The sequence below is a fragment of the Siphateles boraxobius genome, unplaced genomic scaffold (genome assembly GCF_051911475.1).
Source record: "Siphateles boraxobius isolate OS27281-9 unplaced genomic scaffold, OSU_SipBor_1 6, whole genome shotgun sequence".
Taxonomy (NCBI): Eukaryota; Metazoa; Chordata; class Actinopteri; order Cypriniformes; family Leuciscidae; genus Siphateles; species Siphateles boraxobius.
Genome location: NW_027509186.1, coordinates 3,104,075 through 3,124,430, shown reverse-complemented (window position 1 = coordinate 3,124,430; position 20,356 = coordinate 3,104,075). Strand labels below are relative to the sequence as shown.

Sequence of the window (20,356 nt, the reverse complement as noted above, 5' to 3'; positions counted from 1 at the left end):
ACACCTGGGTCCAAGCCTCTCACCTTAGACTACACAGACAGGCCTCAACAATCAAATATGAGGACAACGTGAGGGGTCAAAGGCTCGTGCTAGTAACAGCCTCCCTCACCGGCGAGGGAAAGACTACGGCAAAGACTCGCAAAGAGTCACCCTGGTGAAGACGGAATGTCCATGGGACAAACGAGATGAACAACACACCCGGAGGAAGATGCACGAACTAATGGTTTGAGTTTAGCAAAAGAATCTGTTTTTGTGATGATTTTGATGATTTTATTTGATTGAATCAAAATAGGGCTTAGATCAAATGATTTGATTGGTTAAGGATTCATTCTACTGTTGTAGTCATGGTTGTCCCGGGAATCGAACCCCGTCACCTGCTTGGAAGGCATCTATGCTCACCACAATACCACCAACGCAAGACTGTCGGATGTAGGCTGGAAGCCCTCTTGCGCGGTCAGCAAGAATTTTCGCAATACATTAGCAGCTGGCAGGTGCAGATGAACTGAAACTCTCTTTGTTTGGACCTGGCACTTAAAAAAAATGCATGAACTTATTGACCTGACCTACCAGGCACCATATTAAAAAACAAGGTCTCTAATTTAATAATGTAACACGTTTTATACAGACACTTCATATTTAAAAGGTATTAGATTTTTTTTTTGGATTCACTGGCTTTTGTGAAGCGTTGAGCTAAAATGACGCATGACGCCGTTCCTGGAAGTCGACCTGATCGGGGACAACTACCAGTCTCTGCAACTCCTTGTTAGTATAGTGGAAAGTATCTCCGCCTGTCACGCGGAAGACCGTGGTTCGATTCCCCGACGGGGAGATACAGTCATTTACTGCTGCCAAAAGACCTTAACAAAAGTTTTGCTCCAGCAAACAAGTTACAGGAGAAGTTGGCAAGGGGCCCCGGACGACTGTTTTAAAGACAGCTTGAGAAAAATGCAATGCATTGGCCGGGGATCGAACCCATACAGCAAGAATGGACAGACCCAGGAATCGAACCCATAGCAAGAATGCTCGTAATCAAGGTCTTTAATTTACAAAAGTGATGCGTTGGCCGGGAATCAAACCCAGGTCAACTGCTTGGAAGGCAGCTATGCTCACCACTATACTACCAACACAAGACTGATGGATGTAGGCTGGAAGCCGTATTGTGCGGTCAGCAAGAATTTTCGCAATACATTAGCAGCTGGCAGGTGCAGATTAACTGAAACTCTCTTTGTTTGAACCTGGAACTTAAAAAAATTGCATGAACTTATTGACCTGACCTACCAGGCAATGTAGTGATCTTTTTCTTTGTAGAAAAGTTAGAAGCTCAGACCAGGAGACGGTGGAAGTTTTCCAAGCAGAAGTTCTTTATTGCTTGTCGGTAGCTGCAGTCATTCCAACATCGTCTAACTAAGGGAACTTTACATTGTAGTTTATATACATTTCAAGGGGGAGGGATTACATTGTGAGGAACAAAGCATGTAAATGAGCTGAAACATGAGAACAGAACGGTGCAGGACTTCTCGCACTGAGATAAGAACTCCAAGACAAATGGTCTCAGTAATAAAATTGCAGGTGTTCAAACCTGCTCAGCATGCCTCTTCACCCGGTAAAACAATGAGAACAGGAAAAGCCTAGCCTTCTCGTACTGAGATGGGACAGTCAGGAATATCCTGCTGGGAACCCCTACCGTTTGCAGGGATTTCCTGGTCTCATCATTTATAAACTTTCTCAATATAAAATACTATTGTATTGGAAATCTAAATTAAACATTTAAATAAAATTTGTAATCCTACAACACCATATTAAAAAACAAGGTCTCTATTTAATAATGTAACACGTTTTATACAGACACTTCATATTTAAACGGTATTAGATTATTTTTTGGATTCACTGCCTTCTGTGAAGCGTTGAGCTAAAATTACGCATGACGCCGTTCCTGGAAGCCGCGCTGATCGGATACAACTACCTGTCTCTGCAACTCCTCGTTAGTATAGTGGAATGTATCTCCGCCTGTCATGCGGAAGACCGGGGTTCGATTCCCCGACGGGGAGATCCAGTCCTTTACTGCTGCCAAAAGACCATAACAAATGTTTTGCTCCAGTAAACAAGTTACAGGAGAAGTTGGCAAGGGGCCTCGGACGACTGTATTAAAGACAGCTTGAGAAAAATGGAATGCGTTGGCCGGGAATCGAACGCATACAGCAAGAATGGACTGCCCCAGGAATCGAACCCATAGCAAGAATGCTCGTAATCAAGGTCTTTAATTTACAAATGTGATGCGTTGGCCGGGAATCGAACCCCGGTCAACTGCTTGGAAGGCAGCTATGCTCACCACTATACCACCAACGCAAGACTGTTGGATGTAGACTGGAAGCCCTGTTCTGCGGTCAGCAATAATTTTCGCAATACTTTAGCAGCTGGCAGGTGCAGATGAACTGAAACTCTCTTTGTTTGGACCTGGCACTTAAAAAAATTGCATGAACTTATTGACCTGACCTACCAGGCACCATATTAAAAAACAAGGTCTCTAATTTAATAATGTAACACGTTTTATACAGACACTTCATATTTAAACGGTATTAGATTATTTTTTGCATTCACTGGCTTCTGTGAAGCGTTGAGCTAAAATGACGCATGACGCCGTTCCTGCAAGCCGCGCTGATCGGATACAACTACCTGTCTCTGCAACTCCTTGTTAGTATAGTGGAAAGTATCTCCGCCTGTCACGCGGAGACTGGGGTTCGATTCCCCGACGGGGAGATTCAGTCCTTTACTGCTGCCAAAAGACCTTAACAAAAGTTTTGCTCCAGCAAACAAGTTACAGGGAAGTTGGCAAGGGGCCCGGACGACTGTTTTAAAGACAGCTTGAGAAAAATGCAATGCGTTGGCCGGGAATCGAACCCATACAGCAAGAATGGACAGACCCAGGAATCGAACCCGTAGCAAGAATGCTCGTAATCAAGGTCTTTAATTTACAAATGTGATGCGTTGGCCGGGAATCGAACCCGGTCACCTGCTTGGAAGGCAGCTATGCTCACCACAATACCACCAACGCAAGACTGTCGGATGTAGGCTGGAAGCCCTCTTGCGCGGTCAGCAAGAATTTTCCCAATACATTAGCAGCTGGCAGGTGCAGATGAACTGAAACTCTCTTTGTTTGGACCTGGCACTTAAAAAAAATGCATGAACTTATTGACCTGACCTACCAGGCACCATATTAAAAAACAAGGTCTCTAATTTAATAATGTAACACGTTTTATACAGACACTTCATATTTAAACAGTATTAGATTTTTTTTTGGATTCACTGGCTTCTGTGAAGCGTTGAGCTAAAATGACGCATGACGCCGTTCGTGGAAGTCGCTCTGATCGGGGACAACTACCTGTCTCTGCAACTTCTCTTTAGTATAGTGGAAAGTATCTCCGCCTGTCACGCGTAAGACCGGGGTTCGATTCCCCGACGGGGAGACCCAGTCCTTTACTGCTGCCAAAAGACCTTAACAAATGTTTTGCTCCAGCAAACAAGTTACAGGAGAAGTTGGCAAGGGGCCACCGACGACTGTTTTAAAGGCAGCTTGAGAAAAATGCAATGCGTTGGCCGGGAATCGAACGCATACAGCAAGAATGGACAGACCCAGGAATCGAACCCATAGCAAGAATGCTCGTAATCAAGGTCTTTAATTTACAAATGTGATGCGATGGCCGGGAATCGAACCCGGGTCAACTGCTTGGAAGGCAGCTATGCTCACCACTATACCACCAACGCAAGACTGTTGGATGTAGACTGGAAGCCCTGTTCTTCGGTCAGCAATAATTTTCGCAATACTTTAGCAGCTGGCAGGTGCAGGTGAACTGAAACTCTCTTTGTTTGGACCTGGCACTTAAAAAAATTGCATGAACTTATTGACCTGACCTACCAGGCACCATATTAAAAAACAAGGTCTCTAATTTAATAATGTAACACGTTTTATACAGACACTTCATATTTAAACGGTATTAGATTATTTTTTGCATTCACTGGCTTCTGTGAAGCATTGAGCTAAAATGACGCATGACGCCGTTCCTGCAAGCCGCGCTGATCGGATACAACTACCTGTCTCTGCAACTCCTTGTTAGTATAGTGGAAAGTATCTCCGCCTGTCACACGGAGACTGGGGTTCGATTCCCCGACGGGGAGATTCAGTCCTTTACTGCTGCCAAAAGACCTTAACAAATGTTTTGCTCCAGCAAACAGGTTACAGGGAAGTTGGCAAGGGGCCCGGACGACTGTTTTAAAGACAGCTTGAGAAAAATGCAATGCGTTGGCCGGGAATCGAACCCATACAGCAAGAATGGACAGACCCAGGAATCGAACACATAGCAAGAATGCTCGTAATCAAGGTCTTTAATTTACAAATGTGATGCGTTGGCCAGCAATCGAACCGGGGTCAACTGCTTGGAAGGCAGCTATGCTCACCACTATACCACCAACGCAAGACTGTTGGATGTAGACCTGAAGCCCTGTTCTGCGGTCAGCAATAATTTTCGCAATACTTTAGCAGCTGGCAGGTGCAGATGAACTGAAACTCTCTTTGTTTGGACCCGGAACTTAAAAAAATTGCATGAACTTATTGACCTGACCTACCAGGCACCATATTAAAAAAAGGGTCTCTAAATTAATAATGTAACACTTTTTATACAGACACTTCCTATTTAAACGGTATTAGATTATTTTTTGGATTCACTGGCTTCTGTGAAGCGTTGAGCTAAAATGACGCATGACGCTGTTCCTGGAAGCCGCGCTGATCGGATACAGCTACCTGTCTCTGCAACTCTTTGTTAGTATAGTGGAAAGTATCTCCGCCTGTCACGCGGAGACTGGGGTTCGATTCCCCGATGGGGAGATCCAGTCCTGTACTGCTGCCAAAAGACCTTAACAAATGTTTTGCTCCAGCAAACGAGTTGCAGGAGAAGTTGGCAAGGGGCCTCGGACGACTGTTTTAAAGATAGGTTGAGAAAAATGCAATGCGTTGGCCGGGAATCGAACGCATACAGCAAGAATGGACAGACCCAGGAATCGAACCCATAGCAAGAATGCTCGTAATCAAGGTCTTTAATTGACAAATGTGATGCGTTGGCCGGGAATCGAACCCGGGTCAACTGCTTGGAAGGCAGCTATGCTCACCACTATACCACCAACGCAAGACTGTTGGTTGTAGACCGGAAGCCCTGTTCTGCGGTCAGCAATAATTTTTGCAATACTTTAGCAGCTGGCAGGTGCAGATGAACTGAAATTCTCTTTGTTTGGACCTGGCACTTAAAAAAATTGCATGAACTTATTGACCTGACCTACCAGGCACCATATTAAAAAACAAGGTCTCTAATTTAATAATGTAACACGTTTTATACAGACACTTCATATTTAAACGGTATTAGATTATTTTTTGCAATCACTGGCTTATGTGAAGCGTTGAGCTAAAATGACGCATGAAGCCGTTCCTGGAAGCCGCGCTGATCGGTTACAACTACCTGTCTCTGCAACTCCTTGTTAGTATAGTGGAAAGTATCTCCGCCTGTCACGCGGAGACTGGGGTTCGATTCCCCGACGGGGAGATCCAGTCCTTTACTGCTGCCAAAAGACCTTAACAAAAGTTTTGCTCCAGCAAACAAGTTACAGGAGAAGTTGGCAAGGGGCCCCGGACGACTGTTTTAAAGACAGCTTGAGAAAAATGCAATGCGTTGGCCGGGAATCGAACCCATACAGCAAGAATGGACAGACCCAGGAATCGAACCCATAGCAAGAATGCTCGTAATCAAGGTCTTTAATTTACAAATGTGATGCGTTGGCCGGGAATTGAACCCGGTCACCTGCTTGGAAGGCAGCTATGCTCACCACAATACCACCAACGCAGGCCTTTGAACGTAGACTGGAAGCCCGGTTGTGCGGTCAGCAAGAATTTTCGCAATACATTAGCAGCTGGCAGGTGGAGATGAACTGAAACTCTCTTTGTTTGGACCAGGCACTTAAAAAAATGGCATGAACTTATTGACCTGACCTACCAGGCACCATATTAAAAAACAAGAGGTTAATGACACAATATCCTCAAAATCAGGAAATAATAGTACCCCAAACTAACACATACAAGACATAGAGTGCAGTCACCATCACACACACACATATTAGACACATATTTTAACTGTTCATTTTTAATGTTCGCTTTTCATTATATCATCTCTAAAAATATTTAAATTTTAAGTAAGATTTTAAACTTCACATTTTACTGTAGCTTTTACCTAATTTTACATGGTCTCTTAACCAGTTTCAAAGCATGTCTGTTCATTATTCATTTGATCTTAGAAAAGTCAGCTGGATTTTGGTTCATTATCACTATTTTGCTTCAGCTTGCTCTAGCAGGCCGATAACAGAAAGACAGACACAGTTACCATCCCTGCCTCCACTCAGACAGTCTCTCTCTCTCTAATGGCGCTTTTCCACTACACAGTACCAGCTCGCCTTGGCTCGGCTCGACTCGACTCGCCTTTGTTTGGTTTTCCACTGTGTAAAAGTTGTACCTGTACCTGCTTTCGGGTACTTTTTTTCGTACCACCTCCGGCGAGGTTCTAAGCGAGCTAAGGCGATACTAAAATGTGACGTAATACAATGCCGACTGCTGATTGGTCAGAGAGAATCATCACTATTCACTGCGTCATCATTGCACGCGGCAGACGGAGTATCCAGAATAACCAGAGAATAACCCCGCCATTTTTAAATAGTTTGCCCAGATATACTAAACTTACTATTATGGCAACTCGGAAGAATACACCGTGGTCAAACGAGGAGGTGCAGACTTTCCTATGTTTGGTTGCCGAAGAAAGGATCCAGCGAGAGCTTGATGGGGCAACGAGGAACGAAAAAGTTTATCAAGAAATCTCCGAACTGCTGTCCACACATGGCTACAACAGGACTTTCCAGCAATGTAGGGAAAAGTTAAAAAAACTGAAAAGTGACTACAGAGCTGTAAAGGACCACAACGGCCGCAGTGGTTCAAACCGAAAAAGCTGGAAGTGGTACGAACAGATGGACGGTATCTACGGCCATAGACCGGCGAGCAACGGGAGGGAGGGTGGACTTGACTCGGCCACCAGTTTGTTGGAGTCGCTGTTGGAGGATGGTAAGTGTTTAAAATTTACATTACATTAATCATGTAGGCGCACTCTGCTTGAGAGTTTTGTTTTCTGTAGGCTGGCTTTTGAAAAGCTGAAGCTCACTTATAACATCGAAGACTGTAAACTTGTGTCGCAGATAACAATTGCTGCTACCGCTAACTATCTGCCATTGCTATTTTCGTATTGTGTTGACTTTTGTATGATCTTTCTATCTAGATTCCTTTTCGACGAGCGAGAATGGTTCAGTGACTCCCACTGATGCCACGTCGGCACCGGAACCAGCGGCACCATCGACACCAACAAGATCAGCAGCGTCGACACCGAGACCCGCAGCAGCGTCGACACCGGCAACCGGTTAGTATAATTGGAGAAAAAGTAAACTCTTCTAGCCTGTTGTCTGTGAATCTATACACACTTTTTAATATATCATTAATCGTATCAATAACTCATTAATATAACGTAAACGTACTTGCATAACAACAGGAAGCATTCCCAGTTATGGGAATGCAGGATTCATTAATAAACCTGTTCAGTATTTTTATAACTTTCCAGACGTACACCTATACTGTACACATGGTATTTTAAAGTTGACATTTACTAAAATAGATGTTTAATAAATACATTAAATACATTTACTCAGATGTTAAGTCGTTATATACTATATAAGTAATAGTAAGTTGTGGGCTTGTCTTTTTTTATGTAGAAGCTGTAATGATAATACATGTGAACAATTTACAACACACACAACCTTTGAATGAAACGTGACTTGTCCGTTTTTCTTTATAACTCATTCATTGTAATTATTTTTTTGGCCAGGACGGAGGAAACGAAAGAGGGAACAGGAGCATCTGACTGTCCTGAGGGAGATGCAGACATCGGATGTCGAGCAGCTGGAATTGAACCGGGCACAGCGGGAGCGCCATTTACAGATGGCACTCGATGATGCAGCACATGCCCGAGAACTAGAAGCGGCTTTAAGGAGAGAGGAGATGGCTGCAATGTCGTCCTTCAACCAGGCCTTTCTGGGAACCCTGAGCCAGCTTGTCCAGGCACTGAACCGGCGGGATGCTGTTCCACCGCCCCTGGACTGAAACCCCTTTGTTTATTTTAATTTAATGTTTGCACTACATGTAACATATGTATATAGTTGGATGTGTGAATTTATATTAATATTATATTTTTTTCTATTTGTATGCGTGTTTAAATAAAACCTTTTTGAAACTTATTACAAACAGTGTCTTTTTTTGATGGTTTGCCTTTTTACAAGGGTTTAAACAAGTATTTTCAGATTTTATACTGTGATAACCTTTAATGAAAAACAGCAGAGACAACATATTTAATGATAATGTATTTATTTAGAAATTAAAATAACGCATCAGACCCTCCCGTACATCTCTGCCCTCCTCCTCAACACCCTGTGCCACTGGCACCACAGGCTCTGCTGCTGCAGGTGCATCCCAGTCATCGTCATAGTCCTCTCCATGACTCTCACAAAGGTTATGCAAAGCACAGCAAGTAAGAATCATAGATTTCACGATTGTAACATCACAGTCATTTCTTTTCATGAGGCAACGCCACCTTCCCTTCAGTCTACCAAAAGCGTTTTCAACCACTACCCGTGCTCGACATATTTTCTTGTTGTAGATCTTCTGTTCTACTGTCAGCCGTCCAGTGTCAGTGAATTGCTTTAGGAGCCAGTTCTGCAGGGGATAGGCAGAATCTCCCAGGATGTAGTAGGCAACATTCACCCCACCAATATTCCTGGTGTAAGCTGGAAAGTGGTTGCCACGGCTGGCCAACTCCCACAATGTGGACAGTCTTAAAACACGAGCATCATGCAAGCTGCCAGGCAGTCCTGCAAACACGTTCCAGAACAGTCCTTTTCCATCTACAACACCTTGAAGGACCTTGTCTCTCCATCACTGGACGCAGTTTGTTGTACAAATATATGAATGTTTCTTCCGACATTCTGAAGTTCTGAACCCACTGCGCGTTTGTGAAACCAGGAACAATAACATCCCACCACTCGGTAGCTCGGTTGAAAGCCCAAACAGACGGTTTGCCGCGGCGACTTTGCAAAGCTAAACAGATCTGAAACACATAAACCATGCACATTTTAGTACGTAATACTGGTAGCTATAAAGTTGATTAAATACTTTGCATATAGTATAGTATTTACACATATGCAAACGTTAGCTATGTTAGCATAACTTACCCTCTTGCGTCGACTTTGAACAACCGGATTCGTCTCGTAGTCTGAACTCTATAGTAATTCCCAAACTCTCCTGTTTTTTTCAGCAGTATTTCGTTTTTCTGCCCTCAGCCTCTCATGAAACAACGTTTGTCTTCTTGCTGTGAGAAACAGCCACATCCCGAGGATCAAAAACAGCATATACTCGATTTCCCCCATTGTCCTGTGTGTGTGGGTAGCGGATGTGTGTCGCGTATAAGATTACGTCACGGCAGTTTCCTGCGGCGTCGCTATGACTACCGGGTACTATTTGTGGCGGTACTATCTGCAATGGAAAACGGAGCGAAAAGCGAGCCGAGTCGAGGCGAGCCGAGGCGAGTCGAGCCGAGTCGAGCTGGTACTGGTAATGGAAAAGCGCCATAAACAAATAATCTTTTCAACAGCCTCCTAAGACTGTAATTTAGACTAAATGTAATATTAAATTTATTACATTAACCTTTTACAATTCACCTTTGTTATCCAGACTCTTCTCAAACCTACAAAAGCCTGTCTTCATCTTTAGCCACCACCATGCCTAACGACCTTCAGGAGTTAAAACTATGTTATAGACATATTAGCTCAACATTAACTCTTCTATACATTTTACTTGCCCATATGGCAACCAACATCATGTCCCTCATATAATTAAGTTTTGTTACTGTCTCCGCAGCAAATAATGGCAATCACCTCATGGAATCAGCTGGCTCCTGAAAGCCCACTCCCGTTAGCTATTTATCTTTAATTTTCTTCTCTTCAGGGTGTCGTCCCCTGGCATAGTTGCAGACACTTGTCACAATGAAAAACAAGCCATACAATCAATGCGGTTTCTGGTGAGTGGTATAGAGGAACTCACATTTCTGGGTCAGACTGCCGTAACATTAATTTTAACCTCACAGCGCATCTCACCTCTCAATGCTCTGCTGACCCCGGTGGCCTCCAGTAATCAGCGCTCAACTCTCATACCTTTCTCACAAATAACACCTCCATCCGGAGGTGCCCAATGTTCGTGACCCCCTGCGTTAGGCTGTCCCCTGGCCAGGAAGATCATCCCGTCATTGAGTAGCCACTCGTACACACGTACACACTGGTGACCGCTCTTTCCCAATACAATCAGTTTTCTTCAACAGAACTCAGCTGTTTTCTGGAGCTTAGGAAAGGCACGTTCAAGAGTCACCAGAGCCATTCCGATTGCCTAATAGTGTTCACAGGGAGACAGGTTAATAACAACAGTATTTAATCACTTAAATCCATTAACTATCTTAAAAGCAGCAACCTAGCTACTTAGACTATACTCAGTGAATTTAGATCACAGCCGTACATTCAGTGTACTTCATCTGTAGCCGGAGCCATCGGTCCTGAATGGTGGAGACTAAATGAGACAAAGTTGTTACTGGTCCTAAAATACGCTAATCAAAATGTCACCTCTATCATTTAAGGTCTGTATTATTTTAAAGACTTCTTTAAAGTCATTCAGTTTTACTTTTAACATTTTTAACATTTAAATACAAATTGCCCTCTGAATGGTAATGATTTCTTTTAACATCTCTGTGTCTATGGTTTTCAACTGAAACACTGTGCTTTACTATAAATAGCTTATTATCACTTATGACACAGGCTCAGATAACAGCTTTTAGATGACATTGAATGAGAGAGAGACTCTGAGGCATTCAAGACTGGTACACTGCTCTCTCATATACTTCTAACATCAAACTTTTATCTACCATCTTTTAACTCTATCCCAGCTTAAGGCATCTTTGCCAGAAATTACATGTGTTTTCAAATAAACATAGTTTTACAGTTGTCTTTTGCCCACGTCAGGGAATCTAGACATTACAAATTTCCATTCAGATTGAGTCTCTGTCGCACTGGCTGTTTCAGCCACAGCACACATCAGATTTAGATAAGCGAACTGTTTCATTACAGCCAATAGCAGACTTATCTTTTGAAAGCAAAACATCAGCTTCTAGCTCTTTCATGATCAACTTTTCAAGCTGTTTGTTTAATCAGATGCCTTTCTACACATTTTACATTTAGCAACTGTTAATTCAGTAGCCTACTACTTCTGCTTATTTGTTCTTACATAAAAATAATTATTCTAGTTCTCAATAACGTTTCACATTTCTCAATCTCAATTTTAATTGTCAAGTTCTCAACCATAGTTTAATATTTGACTTTAGTTTTCTCTTGGAGTTTATCAATCTCCAATTAGGATTCACACTATAAGTTTGACGAGGCAAGCACTCTCTGCTTGTGATACTTTTGCAGTTATTGTAAATCATCTGTGAGATTAGTCTCTCTATATCATCTAAAACCTTTTTAAAATGTTTAATTACAACACAATCATCCTTTTAGTTACTTTGATATATTTTGCAACTCACATCTGTTGGAGTCATTCATTTTACATCAACCTGTATTCATCAATTCACTTATAAAAATTACTATTATAGAAATTACTATTATAGATATTTTCTTCAAAAGGATTCACTTTAAGACTTCAATCTTTTGACCTTTTTATCTCTTATTTCTCAGTCAGAAAAATGTCACTGTCGTCATTTAAACACTGATCTACTTTCAAACCAATATTATTACCAAAAATGTGTTGTCATTTTATCACATTTTAAACACCTTCTCGGTGGGCATTTACAGTTACGTATTAAATGGTCCTGATGACCACCATTAAAACACTCTCGGCTCCAACTTACTGCACACCCTTGAAGCAGTGTGTCCCAAACAGGAATGCAAACCGAGCTGATAAGCAGTTCTCTGTATTCTTTTACAGTCCACCAGTGGCTGATTTAATCATAATAGCCCAATCATAATCTTCATCATTATTATTGGCAGAACATTAATTGTCATAAGCTGCAAAATATTCTAAGTTGTTTTCACAAAGTGTCTGTTTAACTTTAGTCACACTTGTCCAAGGAAATGATCTTCGACCCATAATTTAATATACTTGCTTTTTGTAATCATCGTAAGCAATACAAGGCTAAACATTTTAATTTTTCAGTTTCTTTGTTTGTTTGTAGCCAGTCAAGTTGTTGTTTAAATTTCCAAACAGAAGCAAAACTTATCAAGACAACCATTTACTTAATAATTTCTGCAAATTTCTCTGAAGTGAGGGCTTCGGAGCACAGCTGCTTACAGCGTTCGCTCTTTTCTGTCTCACTATTAGTTTCAGGACTGTTCAGGTTACTGATCAAGTTACTCAGTTTGTCTGCCATATCTTAATAACAGTTCAAACTCACCTGAAGTCATTGCAGAAATGGAGGCGGCGATCTTTGAACAACACAGCTTGGCTTCTCCGTGATGAAACTGCAGAGTATACTCCAAAATCACAGTTACATATACTGGTCCATGCCAATTTGGGTCACAACTTTTTTTTTCTTTTTTTTCTCTCTCTCGGGATCGTTCCTGATGCATCCCTGGCAAACAACCCTATTTTTGTTAGTATCCCTAACTGCCTGATTCACTAAATTCGGGGATCCCCTATCTGAGATGGAAGAGATTGAGCAGGTTTATGGTGCCACTGGACCTCCCGTCCAGGGACGTACTCTGCTGGGGTGGTGCTACACCATTAATGCCCAGCGGGGCCCACACAGAGCACGCTTCGCTTGCGCTGTCTTCTGTCGTTACCCTTAACGACGCTCTCAGCGACTTCTTATCCTCTCAGCAGTAGGCCTACAACTTACTCCTTCACTCGCCTCATCGGAGTGAAGGCTAATTACTCCTTCACTCGCCTCATCGGAGTGAAGGCTCTCCCGCTCTCCTTCAAAATCTCTTCCAGTCAGAGAGCCCTAACAATTAATAAAAGCTTACTACCTTGTGTGTTGATTTGCCAGAGATGTCACCACGGAATGATTGCCCGCCGCATCCTCCACCAAACTGTAAGGGGTATACAGTTAAAGACCCAGAACCAGATATGAAGAATGAAGACCCAGAGTCAGAATTATAAAAAATTAAAGAAAATATTTACTGAAGATAGTTTGCAGTTTCATCAGCAGAAGTCAGCTTCAATACTCGCACAGGAGTTCGTAGGCCGCCCCGCTTACAGTTACAAAGATCACAGCAGTTATACGATTTCCAAGGTCTAAGCTACGTCATTGCTTACAGGATGAATGATTCTCATTGGCTATGAAATAGATAAACACAGTAATTTTCCACACATATACAGATAGACTGAAGCATATCTCCATCGATTATGCAGCTGAAGTTAGGCATGTCATGACCTTCCAGGTCGCAGATTTGGGTTGCTGGGCGCCAGCATGTCCAGAACAACAACTCAGTCAATCTCCAATAATGCCAGTGGTTCCTTAACCTGTAACCAAGAAGACTAACACACACACCGACACACAGCTTTTCCAAGGTTGGATTTGGCCAGGCTCTCACTATAAACAGGAGAGTCCTCTCAAAACATCATGATAATGAGTTCCTTCTCTCAAGGATAGCTAAACTTTAGTCTAACTGGAAAGAAAGGCTTTAACAAAGAAATGGCCCCTTAAACGATTGGCTTCAATGACCCCTATATGTTTTAACACATTGAAGACCTTTCTCAAACACAATACAAGTCAAGTCAAGTCAAGTCATCCTCATTTATATTGCGCTTTTAACAATGTAGATTGTTTCAAAGCAGCTTTACAGAGATAAAGATATAATTTAAGGTAACAGAGATTGGTTTGGTTTTATAGTGGCTCTTGAAAAATGTTTTTTCCAGCTAAAGTTAGTTTTGATTGATTCACTTCCATCTAAATGATAGTTTGTTATTAAGGGTAACCTTCTTTCTCTCAAGGATAGCTAAACTTTAGTCTAACTGGAAAGAAAGGCTTTAACAAAGAAATGGCCCCTTAAACGATTGGCTTCAATGACCCCTATATGTTTAAACACATTGAAGACCTTTCTCAAACACAAAACAAGTCCCTATTTCATTTCTGGAAGCTGTGTTAAATAAGCAAGCACTGCATTCAGATATCAAATACAGACATTAAAGAATACATGAAAAGAACATTTCAGTAATCACACTGGTAACTTATATAAATAAAGTAAAATCTCCAGAGAAGTCATTCAATTCATTTGATATTTAGAAGGAAAAATATTGATTAATACCTTAATTATAATCAATCATTACATATACATTGAAGCAGCAGTGGATTCCAATCCACCCCCTTCATCTTGCAGCGGAAGCTGATGGTGAGGGCATCGGAGGAGTGTTTTTGGTCATCTGTTTTTGCTGCTGTTTTAAAAGATACTGCTGCAAATTGTACATTTTGCTGCCTGGCACACACTTCTGCCTCATTATAAAGAAAGCATTTCCGTCTGCCCTGGTATCCCAAATCTTCCTCCAAGTGTCTTGTGCTCTGGATCCAAATCCAACAGTATTGTCATCCTCTGTCAAAACTGGCACTGGATCTGGCCTTTGAGACAGATACTGTTTAAGATCTTCAATTTCCTTGAAGCTTCTTGAATACTCAAGAAAGGAAATGAGGCTATCCTTGCATGGACCCTCTGGGTTGCACTGCCCAGCCTGTTCTTCTTCCTCAACCTTATCGGACAGGTACAAAGCATAGCTGACATCATTCTCTAATAACAACTTGAAAGACTTGCCCTTGTACTTGCCAAACTGAAGAATGCATTCTCCCAACACCTCTTGCTTGTCAGAGACATCCCCTCCTCTATGTAACACAACAGAACGGGCGTTCAACTTGACCAGATCTTCTCTTTGAGGTGTTGACTTGTCCTGCAGTAAAGGGTTGTCTCTAATTCTTTTTGCCTCTTCTGATGGGTCCCGGCGTAAATGGCCCTACGGGCCTTTCCTGAAAGACACTTTGACTTTCCCTGGGAAGAACACTGTTTTCTTCATGATGCTGTTCTGAAATCAGAATGTATTCATTGGTGTCTCAGCATAAGCATTTAAATACTTACAGTAACAAAATGAAATAAGACAGTTAATACTAAAGCATCAGTGATATACATAAAAGAGTTATTTTACAATGCTATAATATTCCATAATATTACTGTTTCTTAACTGAATAAATGCAGCCTTAGAGCACGTACTGTTTATTAAATCTGCATTATTTAATATTCATTATTTAAATTGCTTTAAAAATGTATATATGTATATATAAAAAGTTAACAAGTTAACTAATTAAAAATGTTGAATTATAACATTAAATTGTACATATATATATATATATATATATATATATATATATATATATATATATATATATATATATATATTTGTTTGTAATTTAAATGTAATATATGTGTGTGTCTGATATTAATTACATTATAGGAGGACCAAACCCGCAGAAATTAAAAATTAATAAATAAACATGTAAACAAATAAAAAGATAAATTTGATAATAGAAAAATAAATAAAGGAATAAACGACTTGATAAAATAAATATGATTTATTCTTTATCAAACTAATTTTTGTATTATTTCCCTTAATTTATTTTCTGCTTTTATTTATTTGTTAATTAATATTTATATTTGGTCAGCAAGACCAACCAACCTAATTATCATGCACATCAAAAAAATGTAAGAATAGATATAAAACTAAAGAAAGAAAATTAAAAATAAATAAAGATTAAAATAAATAAATCTGGAAATAAATACATATTGGAATAAATAAATAAACAAATAAATGAATGCATAAATAAATATAAGAATAAATGGAACAAACAAATAAATAAAATAATAAATAAATACAATTAAAAATAATACAAATACATTAAAATATAAAAGCAAAAAATTATAAATTAGGGGAAAAATATACAAAAATACATTTGATTAAAATGAATCATGTTTATTTTATCAAGTCTTTTATTCCTTTATTTATTTTCCTATTATCACATTTATTTATCTATCTATTTATTAATTCATTTATTGATTCATTTTTAATTGCAGGTTTGGTCCTCCATACTACTGCACATTACATCTTACTGCACTGTTAACATATATTTTAAGCATATATTCAACAGAATAAATTAGTGACGGAATAATGTTCTTTGACTTGTTAGGTGTACTGTTTCTTATCGTCACAATCCATTCAACACGATAACAATACGATTACATGACAATATACATGCAATTTAAATGATACAAATATTTGAATAATAATGTATATGCGGTCACCTGAGGGAAAATGTGTCTGCAATTTGCATACCCTTTGGTAAATGTATTTCATGAACAATGCTCACCTAACAAGTCAAATAACATTATTCCGTCACTAATTTATTCTGTTAAATTCATATTCAGTCAGTATAGTTCTGACAGCATGACTTAAGTACTACTTCATTCATTTACTCATTTATAATCATCCAGTCATAATGCAGCTCCTTCTTTAAAGATCTTCTAACATCTAAATAATGAATTAAATCAGCTCATCTTCATCTTCAAGTCCACATGGGTGTCCTAGCAGAGTAACAACATGTATTGTGCACATGAACCCAAAATTAAATGCCAGTTCGGTTGATATTTTGTAAGAAAAGGCAAGAACATTCAAACAAATGTCCAAACACATTTTTCGGTCACTTCATTTGAAATAGTATATGTATAAAGACCATTAACTTACTTGTAAAGAATGTGGGCTCTTTTCCAGGCAGGGGTAGTGTGGAACTATGTGTAGGATGAGGTGCAGTCGGTCTCAAAGATAGATTCTGTGAAATTCTATCTCCAAACCGAGAGTCTAAAGGGGAAATCTCTCCTTTATTACTTTTAACCTCTGTAAAAAGCAAGAAAGAGTAGAATAGTGAGAAAGCAAACATAGTTATTTTTTCTACTGCTGCTGAATCATTTACAAATTTGGTAACTATCATGCGGTAATTGTCAAAATTCCTGTCGATTTGGGATGGGCCACTGTTGCTAAAGTTCACTCACGTGTCTGCCTTTTAATTTTATTCTTAAAGCGAGTTCCTAGAGTTTCACACAATAAATGTATATATTCACACTATATACTAGAATTACATCTCTTGTGCCTTAATTTCAAAGGCAACATAAGTAATTTTCAAATAACTAAAATAACTTCAAAACAATAATAAAACATTAATTTTACGCTGTATATTTTCTAATCGCTAGGTGTCAGTACACTCACTGGCTGTTACCTAGAGTGCCGTGGGCTTGCTATTTGTTCCAAACAACATGGCTTTTGACGCAAGTTTACAGTAACGATAAAAGCATGTGAAGATGCTTTCCAGCATTGACAGCATGCGCCTGCTTTAGTTTGTAACCTTCTGGAGGCCTAGCTTAAACTTTATAAAAGGAAAAAAAGTCACTGTTACAGGATTACCCTTGTAAAGAGTTATGTTGGTAAGAAACAGTTTTGTCTACAAGCTAAAGATGACAACTCCCCTTTGTAGTCTGGGACATGTCGGGTAGATGGGTAGCTCGCTGTGATCGTATAGTGGTTAGTACTCTGCGTTGTGGCCGCAGAAACCCCGGTTCGAATCCGGTGAGATTACTGGGTGCCATTGAAATTGAGCTCCATGTCACCACCTCTCCTCACCCCGTCCTTCAAACTACTCTTTTTGTGCACGGCGCGTGTCCTTGATGTGCTCTGGATGTTCGAGTGAATTGAAACTGGGACCTTCTTTGAAAGCATGAGTTCTCAGGTTCGAACCCCTAGAGAAAAGACTGAAAACGAAACGCTCCTATTGATTTCGGAAGAATCTTGTTTCAGAGAGAATATGGTGCGTGTATATTTTCTAATCGCTAGGTGTCAGTACACTCGCTGGCTGTTACCTAGAGTGCCGCGGGCTTGCTATTTGCTACAAACAACTGCGCCTTTGACACAAGTTTACAATAACGATAAGAGCGCGGCAAGTCAACAGCATTGAAGCGTGTGAAGAGGCTTTCCAGACAAGTAGCAGTGAGTTTTTGTTCTTTTTCCTAGCATTATTTTCCTTTAATGACTATTATCATCAGTCTAATAGGCTGCATTCTCACTAATTTGCAAATATATTTTGACATACCAGAGGTTTTGACGGCCGTTCTGAATCTTCGAAGAAGGAAACGCAATGCATTGGAGGACACTCTTTTTTCTGCGCAAATACGATTCATTTTGCTGTGCGTTCGCACGCAGCACGCACGCTTCTCGAGCAAGAGCCCGGATAGCTCAGTCGGTAAAGCATCAGACTTTTAATCTGAGGGTCCAGGGTTCAAGTCCCTGTTCGGGTGAACGAGCCTCTTTTTGTGGAGCGGTACGTTTTGTTGTTGAGTTCTTGCTGATCTACACTGGCCTCGGGCAGCGACGCTGCAAGGCAGCAAGCCAAACGACATGCCCCTTTCACACAGCTTGTAGTCGTGGCCAAATGGTTAAGGCGATGGACTTGAAATCCATTGGGGTCTCCCCGCGCAGGTTCGAATCCTGCCGACTGCGTTGACAGCATTCGTCTGCTTTAGTTTGTAACCTTCTGGAGGCCTAGCTTAAACTTTATAAAAGGAAAAAAAGTCACTGTTACAGGATTACCCTTGAAGAAAGTAATGTTGGTAAGAAACAGTTTTGTCTGCAAGCTAAAGATGACAAGGCCCCTTTGTAGTCAGGGACACGTCGGGTAGACCGGTAGCTCGCCGTGATCGTATAGTGGTTAGTACTCTGCGTTGTGGCCGCAGCGAATCCGGGTCACGGCAAGGTTTTCTGGGTGCCATTGAAATTGAGCTCCATGTCACCACCTCTCCTCACCCCGTCCTTCGGCCTACTCTTTTTGTGCACGGCGCGTGCCCTTGATGTGCTCTGGATGTTCGAGTGAATTGAAACTGGGACCCTCTTTGAAAGCATGAGCTCTCAGGTTCGAACCCTTAGAGAAAAGGCTGAAAACGAAACGCTCCTATTTATTTCGGAAGAATCTTGCTTCAGAGAGAATATGGTGCGTGTATATTTTCTAATCGCTAGGTGTCAGTACACTCGCTGGCTGTTACCTAGAGTGCCACGGGCTTGCTATTTGCTACAAACAACTGCGCCTTTGACACAAGTTTACAATAACGATAAGAGCGCGGCCAGTCAACAGCATTGAAGCGTGTGAAGAGGCTTTCCATACAAGTAGCAGTGAGTTTTTGTTCTTTTTCCTAGCATTATTTTCCTTTAATGACTATTATCATCAGTCTAATAGGCTGCATTCCCACTAATTTGCAAATATATTTTGACATACCAGAGGTTTTGACGGCCGTTCTGAATCTTCGAAGAAGTAAACGCAATGCATTGGAGACACTCTTTTTTCTGCGCCAATTCGATTCATTTTGCTGTGCGTTCGCACGCAGCACGCACGCTTCTCGAGCAAGAGCCCGGATAGCTCAGTCGGTAAAGCATCAGACTTTTAATCTGAGGGTCCAGGGTTCAAGTCCCTGTTTGGGTGAATGAGCCTCTTTTTGTGGAGCGGTAGGTTTTATTGTTGAGTTCTTGCTGATCTACACTGGCCTCGGGCAGCGACGCTGCAAGGGACCACACCAAACGACATGCCCCTTTCAGCCAGCTTGTACTCGTGGCCGAGTTGTTAAGGCGATGGACTCGAAATCCATAAGGGTCTCCCCGCGCAGGTTTGAATCCTGCCGACTACGTTGACAGCATGCGCCTGCTTTAGTTTGTAACCTTCTGGAGGCCTAGCTTAAACTTTATTAAAGGAAAAAAAGTCACTGTTACAGGATTACCCTTGATTAGAGTTATGTTGGTAAGAAACAGTTTTGTCTGCAAGCTAAAGATGACAAGGCCCCTTTGTAGTCAGGGACACGTCGGGTAGACCGCTAGCTCGCCGTGATCGTATAGTGGTTAGTACTCTGCGTTGTGGCCGCAGCGAATCCGGGTCACGGCAAGGTTTTCTGGGTGCCATTGAAATTGAGCTCCATGTCACCACCTCTCCTCACCCCGTCCTTCGGCCTACTCTTTTTGTGCACGGCGCGTGCTCTTGATGTGCTCTGGATGTTCGAGTGAGCTCTCAGGTTCGAACCCTTAGAGAAAAGACTGAAAACGAAACGCTCCTATTTATTTCGGAAG

The 20,356-nt window shown here is 41.1% G+C and overlaps 8 non-coding genes across 8 annotated transcripts; 5 read left to right on the top strand and 3 right to left on the bottom strand.

Annotated features, from left to right (window-relative positions):
* Positions 1-1,976: 1,976 nt before the first annotated feature.
* trnad-guc (transfer RNA aspartic acid (anticodon GUC)) lies at positions 1,977-2,048 on the top strand. Its single transcript has one exon. It is a non-coding gene; the product is annotated as a tRNA-Asp (tRNA).
* A 226-nt stretch (positions 2,049-2,274) lies between these two features.
* On the bottom strand, positions 2,275-2,346 carry trnag-ucc (transfer RNA glycine (anticodon UCC)). Its single transcript has one exon. It is a non-coding gene; the product is annotated as a tRNA-Gly (tRNA).
* Positions 2,347-3,690: 1,344 nt separating this feature from the next.
* trnag-ucc (transfer RNA glycine (anticodon UCC)) lies at positions 3,691-3,762 on the bottom strand. The gene has a single exon. It is a non-coding gene; the product is annotated as a tRNA-Gly (tRNA).
* Positions 3,763-5,105: 1,343 nt separating this feature from the next.
* Positions 5,106-5,177, bottom strand: trnag-ucc (transfer RNA glycine (anticodon UCC)). Its single transcript has one exon. It is a non-coding gene; the product is annotated as a tRNA-Gly (tRNA).
* Positions 5,178-18,473: 13,296 nt separating this feature from the next.
* trnak-uuu (transfer RNA lysine (anticodon UUU)) lies at positions 18,474-18,546 on the top strand. The gene has a single exon. It is a non-coding gene; the product is annotated as a tRNA-Lys (tRNA).
* A 120-nt stretch (positions 18,547-18,666) lies between these two features.
* On the top strand, positions 18,667-18,748 carry trnas-uga (transfer RNA serine (anticodon UGA)). Its single transcript has one exon. It is a non-coding gene; the product is annotated as a tRNA-Ser (tRNA).
* A 900-nt stretch (positions 18,749-19,648) lies between these two features.
* trnak-uuu (transfer RNA lysine (anticodon UUU)) lies at positions 19,649-19,721 on the top strand. The gene has a single exon. It is a non-coding gene; the product is annotated as a tRNA-Lys (tRNA).
* Positions 19,722-19,841: 120 nt separating this feature from the next.
* trnas-cga (transfer RNA serine (anticodon CGA)) lies at positions 19,842-19,923 on the top strand. Its single transcript has one exon. It is a non-coding gene; the product is annotated as a tRNA-Ser (tRNA).
* The last annotated feature ends 433 nt before the right edge of the window (positions 19,924-20,356 follow it).